Below are 6,690 nucleotides of genomic sequence, written 5' to 3' on the forward strand. Positions count from 1 at the left end.
AGTTTTAAGCAACTATATTTTAATTGAGTATAAAATTACATATCAAACAATTTTAATATAATCTCTTACACCTTTCAAAAATTACTACTCTTTTTATTTTATTTTAGTTGTTGTTGTAGAGTAAAATTTTTGTTTCACGATAAATGTTGTTTTAGAATTTAAATACAAAATTTATTAACTTTTTATGTTATATGATTCTTTATATTTTTCCGTATATTTTTTATTGGTTGAAATGTAATTAGGTGTATAACTAATGATGCTTTTATTTTAGAAATATACAAAATTAAAAGTTTGCTTAATCTATATGTATAAATCAAAAACGACAATTAAAATGAAACTGAAAAGTATTATAAAAACATAACATTCACCTTGCACATTGACAGTCTTTTTAGGCGTGTGATCATGGAAGAATAACACTCATCCAAAAATGTTGCTGGCCAATTAGTTTATGCATCAAATCAGAAAGCATGGAAATGCCCAAACAAAATTATATTAAGAGAAAACTAAAAAACAATGTCTAAATATTTTTTTTTTTTAAATATGCAAAAAATATTTGTTTTATAATTAAGATATCACACTATTATATATTAGAAACAGACTTTTAAATCCTGATATAGTAGAAATTACTAAATTTGATTTATTGAAATTCAGTATTATATTATCACACATATTAAAAATGGTCTCAATTCTGTTTCCTAAGATAAGTATATAATATTCAATTGGAAAATGTTAATGTAAACCTAGAACAAAATTATTAACTGCGTAACTTGAGATTTTTTTGTCATGCATTTATTTATAATGATATTTTAGTCATTTTCAAGTAAATGATTCAAAAATACACAACTATACTGTGAAAAAATAACTCCAATATCAATTCTTCATATTTATCATATTAATCGTCTTACACATTATTGGTTTCAAATAATAGCAACCTATTATACAAGAAAATAAATGAACTTGATATGGTTTAAAGAAATTTCTTCATATATATAATAAATAAAGCATAACAATGGTAAAATAATAATTTGAAATAAAATGAAAAAGACTATTCTAATTTAGAATGAAAAAAAATTTAAGTAAAAATTATAAAAAATAAAAATTCACATACAAATCAAGAAAGATAAATTTAAGAATTAAAATATATAATCTGCATGTAGCACGGAAAAAGCTCTAGTTATTGGTTAATGTCTCAAAATAAGTATCTAAGCAAAGTTATATTATTATTTTAATTTAGTTTGTTATACTAATTACATTTATGAGAAATACCATAAGATAGCACTAAAAAAGTTTTGGTCACAAATATAGACTCTAAGGATCAAAATGACCAAAATGTTTCATTAAAGAGGTATACATTTATACGCCTAGGATTAACTAATCCAAACCTTAGGGTTTAGAGTTAAGAGGTGGAGATTTGGGATTGGGGTTTAAAATTTTATTAAATAAAAAATAAATATTAAAAATTTGAAAATAAAATTTTTAAAAATAGCTCAAAAAGTATTTTTGAATTACAAAAAGAAAATTTGAAAAAATAGTAAAAAAAATTTCGAAAAAACAATTTCGAAAAAGCAAAAAAATTTATAAAAAAGTTCGAATTTGAAAACATATAATCTAAAACTATAATTTTTTTTTTGTACATCTAGGATATTAGGATCATTTTACCTATTAAATGAAACATTTTGATCATTTTACCTAATTAGGAGAATTGCCCTACATTTATTTATTTAAATATTTAAATAATCATCCCCTAGTCTATATTTACCAAGTGATTTTTAAAAATTTGCTTATGCGTCTTCTTTACAAAGAGTCTCACAAAAATAAGATGACATGACATCTTTATAATTCCACGTGGCATGTCATTAGGCAAATCAAAACTTCCAACCCTAATTTCAATCGTGGCTCACATCTATATAATAAAGCCTCACCCACAAAAAAACATAGCATGTCTCACGCATAAAAAATCTATTCAACAAAGACTCAATAATCATTGCCAAAGTGATTCTTGCACCCTGATCTATGAAGTCATCTTAATACACATGGCCAACTCATGAAAAGGTATTATAATTTTATTATGATTTGACTACAATATACAAAAAGTTCACGTTACAACACTTCATCAATATCAGCTCATCTTATTTTTGTATAATATAACGTTTCATCACTTTATCAATATCTTTTAACCGAATGATAATTTTATGTTGTAAAGGAGTTAGGCACATCAATATCAGGTCATCTTATTTTTGCGTGATAATATCACGTTTCATCACTTCATCAATATCTTTTAACCGAATGATCATTTTATGTTGTAAAGGAGTTAGGCACATGGCATAATGAGACATCTTCAAAACATAAGGAACCAGCATAATTCTTGTGTGTTGATGTAAGTGACTTTTACATATTTATATTTTTATAGTCTATTACTGCTATTTCTTCAAAATCTTATTATTATGGTTTGAAATATGTTCCAGGGATCCAAGTGGTATGAATATAATAGTATTCATATGAGAAAAGAAAATTATGTCAATCTCCTTGATCATCAAGATAAATCCAAGTTGTTGGAATGGATGGAGAATAACAAGTTACATGGGTCCATACATAATTTTGTATGAGATCCAAAATCTAAAACGTGGAAACCAAAATTTTAATTTTCAGATCAATTTATTCTTCATTGTTTTTATTGTTTTTTCAGTTATATTTTAATTTTTATTGTATCTTTTAAATATTCAGTTCTCAATCAATAATAAAGGCATTTTTATAATTATTATGTTCAAGGTTAATTATTAATGACGTCAAAAACGCACAGATCTCCTCATAATACATTATAAATGATGTAGATTACATATACATTATTTTCGTCATTTGTGGTTTCTTCGTTGCACCACATTAAAAAATATATTACAAGTTGTTTATCAATAATGAGCTACCATTCAAACGTGTTTGATTGAAAATGCATATATTTTCAATATTGATTTCCTTCCTTTAATTGTTAAATCATTGATTGATATAAACATTAATTATGAGTAGTAAATGCATTTTCGTGTGTGAATTAAATAAGAGGCGTGGCACACAATTCTAAATATGCTGTAACCATATAACACACCAGAAAAAAAGAAAACATATAGAAAGAACGTGTTTATATTTAATTCACATAGGATCCTATTTAATTCACCATACATATCGCATTAATGATTACCAATTAATAATGAATTAACAACATCACGTAACATATATTCTTCACATTTAATTCTCATGATAAATATGAAGAATCATTAATCGTGAATTAATGCGACGCATCAATATGGTAACAATTAAGGTAATGCAATAATTGATAATCATATATTATCACGCAAATACAAGATCAACGCTGTTATATATATCTTTTACATTTTATTGCTTACTACATTTTAAAGTTTTTTTTTTTCTTAAAAGTTTAATATCATGTCGGTTATTACAAAAAACGAGGCAAAGGATCTACGTAAGCTGTGGAAGGAAGATGATGAAGAAAATATTGAAGCTGTTAAAGAAGCAAGTTTTTGGTCATCATGCCAGGATCTACGTAAGCTGTTTTGTGTCCTATTGCTGACACATAGTATCACAAGTCCACAAAACGTATGGAATGCTACTTGGGAAATACTATCACAAGATATATTGTGCTACCAAAGAAAAAGTAGGGATAATCCAAGTAAGTTGACGTTTTTAACAATAAAATAATTATTATATATTATAATTAGAATTTGAATTCAATCTTTTTGTTTTTTCAGATTTGACTTTATCAGAAGATCAAATTAAGAGTTTAAGCTTGGAGGAGATTGAATCAATCATGCGTATCAACGGAAGCTCATTGTCGTTGTTTAAGTTTTGAAACGTGTTATCAATAGTGTACTCTTCTATTGGTAGAGCGGTGGCTTTTGAAAGATTTTTTATTAATGGGAATTTTTTGTTTTATTTTTGATTAATTCGGTTATTGTCATGATATAAATCAATAATAAAGGTTTTTTTTCATACTATTGTTACCGAGCTTTCTATTATCGTGCATATATTCAGTAGTTTAATAATGGTGTTTTCCCAATGATCTGTTAAATAACTAAGTCTATAATCTTGAAATATATTAGAATAATGAGAAAAGTATTAAGAAGGAATATAAAAATTTAATTGGAATAGAAATCAAAAGTGATTAAACCTAATATGCGTTAAATATTCTAATATATATTAAAACTTAAGAATATCCTATTATTCTTACGAGGAGATCTGTGGGATAATCCAAGTAATTATATATTATGATCAAATTTGATACTTATAACATTTACATAATTATCTAACAATATTAATACTCATCTTAATAAATGCACCTCTTCAATAACTCTTTCATTATATGTGTCACGTAAGTATCTTCTATATTTAATACTCATAACATTTACCTTGACGAAGAAGTCACTATATATATCTTCTACATTTAATACTCATAAAATTTACCTTGACGAAGAAGTCACTATATATATCTCATTAAACATGAAAACAATAAAGGAAGGAAATCATTATTGAGAATATATTATATATTGAATAAAAGGAATGAAATTATTATTGAATTAATTAAATGAACCACATTAATTGACTCAAACTCTAATATATATATGGTATACGACATGTTAGTGCAATGCATCTATTCTAAACTTCCTCACGAAACAAAAAGCGTTTTGTAATGTCGATCATCACTAAGACAAACTCTTCTTTTGTTCTTGTGAATAACATTGATTCAGCTAATGAAAAACAAAAAATCAAAGTGCAGATTCTTGTACTTTGGAAGGCAAACAAAAACGCTGCTGGAATTTCCCTTGAAATGGTTTTGGTCGATGAAGAGGTTAGCTCTTCATCCATTCAAACATATATAGTATTATGTTAATTTTTACATGTTACTTAATTATAATATAAAGTTTGACTAAATGATAATTTCAGGCCGTAAATTGAGTTCTTATTATAATAGTGTATGTGTTTGTAGGGAACAAGGATTCATGCTCAAGTTGAAGAAGACCTGAGCAAGCCACACCAAAAATTTCTGAAAGAAGGTCAAGCTGTGATCATCAATGCTTTCCAGTTGAAAGATTATCTTGGGGAATTTAGGACCAATCCTTATCCTTACAAGATAGGATTCTTCCGAACAACTAAGGTTAAACCTGCTGATGGTTTTCCAGAAACTATTCCTCAGAAATATTTTGCAAACTTTGACCAGATATTATCGGGACAGCTCGATAAAAACGTCTTGGTTGGTAAGTTTTGTCACTTTAATTATTATCGAAAATAATATTTTATTTAAATCCATAATATAATATAATTATTTAATATTTGTATATTACATATGTGATTGGTCAAATTGTCAATGTTGGACCATTGGAGCACATTAAAACAAAGGGGCAGAATAATACAAAACTTGATATCGTTCTACGTGATGCTATGTAAGTTTATGTCCAAATTTTACGTGCGTTGTACTCTACGGAGAAAAAACACTAACACAATTATTATGTAGGAATGTTCATTTGACATGTACTTTATGGAGCAACTTTGCCAAAAAAGTTATGGAATACACTGAAAAGAACAATGCTACGGTTGTTATATGTGTTATTAAGTTTGCTTGCATCAAGGATTACAAAGGTAAGTTACGCTATTATGGAACTTGTATATGTTTTCTCATTCTTTTTTTATAATAAATATTATAAAGTACCTTCTTAAAGATCCTATTGATTTTTAAATGTATATCTAGGTAATATCTCCATATCAAATGCATTCAACGCAACACAAATCTTTCTCAATCCAGAAACAGAAGAAGTTCAGAAGTTCACGGCCATGTATATCATATTTACTCCAAAAATATTTCTTAATTTATGAAATTTTTAAGATTCTGATGATGAGGATCAGCATCACCCTCGATACAACTGCGAAAAGTGCAATGATGTTTACGATATTATTCACTGGTATTAACTTCTTTTTTTCATCAATCTTTCATTTAGCTTATTTACTATTAAATGTTATGAAATTAATAAAATATATTTTATATTATAGTTTCTCTTTATATTATAGTTTCTACTTGGTCCTCCGTGTCTCCGATGAATCGGCAGGAGAAACCAAATTTTTGTTGTTCAACAAAACGGCCGAGAAACTGACTGGGAGATATGCTTGGGAGTTAGTAAATGAAGCTGCTCAGGTATCCCCTTTACTTATAATATATAATGGAAAATAAATAATTTCACTATATGTATAATATATTTATATATTTTTCAGGAAGATGCATCTTTTATGCCTCAAGCTCTAACAGATTTAATTGGGAGGAAACTTTTATTCAAGATCAGTATTGGACCGGATAATAAACAAGGCAGTAACTCAGCATATGTTGTTGATTTAGTGGTTGATGATGCAGCTATGATTGAAGAATTTGAGGCTCAACCTATACCGCAGGTAATCCCCTATATATTAATTGAGAAACATTTGAAAAGATGTAACTTCAATTTTGTATTAATTAAAATAGGCCCCAATGCATAGGTGGCACTCAATTAGATAGTCAATTACATTCAATTAAAAAATAAGTAGGTCCACATTCGATTTTTATATGTTGTTAGATACATAAGTTGGTCAAACTATATGATATAATGATATGATATGCTATTTTCTTTCCTTAAATAAAACCTACGGAATTACCATAAA

General features: G+C 26.9%; 1 pseudogene; it reads left to right on the forward strand.

Annotated features, from left to right (window-relative positions):
- The first annotated feature begins 4,696 nt into the window (after nt 1-4,696).
- Nucleotides 4,697-6,690, forward strand: part of LOC106320324 — a 7,316-nt pseudogene continuing 5,322 nt past the window's right edge.

Source organism: Brassica oleracea, unplaced genomic scaffold, assembly GCF_000695525.1.
Source record: "Brassica oleracea var. oleracea cultivar TO1000 unplaced genomic scaffold, BOL UnpScaffold00884, whole genome shotgun sequence".
Taxonomy (NCBI): Eukaryota; Viridiplantae; Streptophyta; class Magnoliopsida; order Brassicales; family Brassicaceae; genus Brassica; species Brassica oleracea.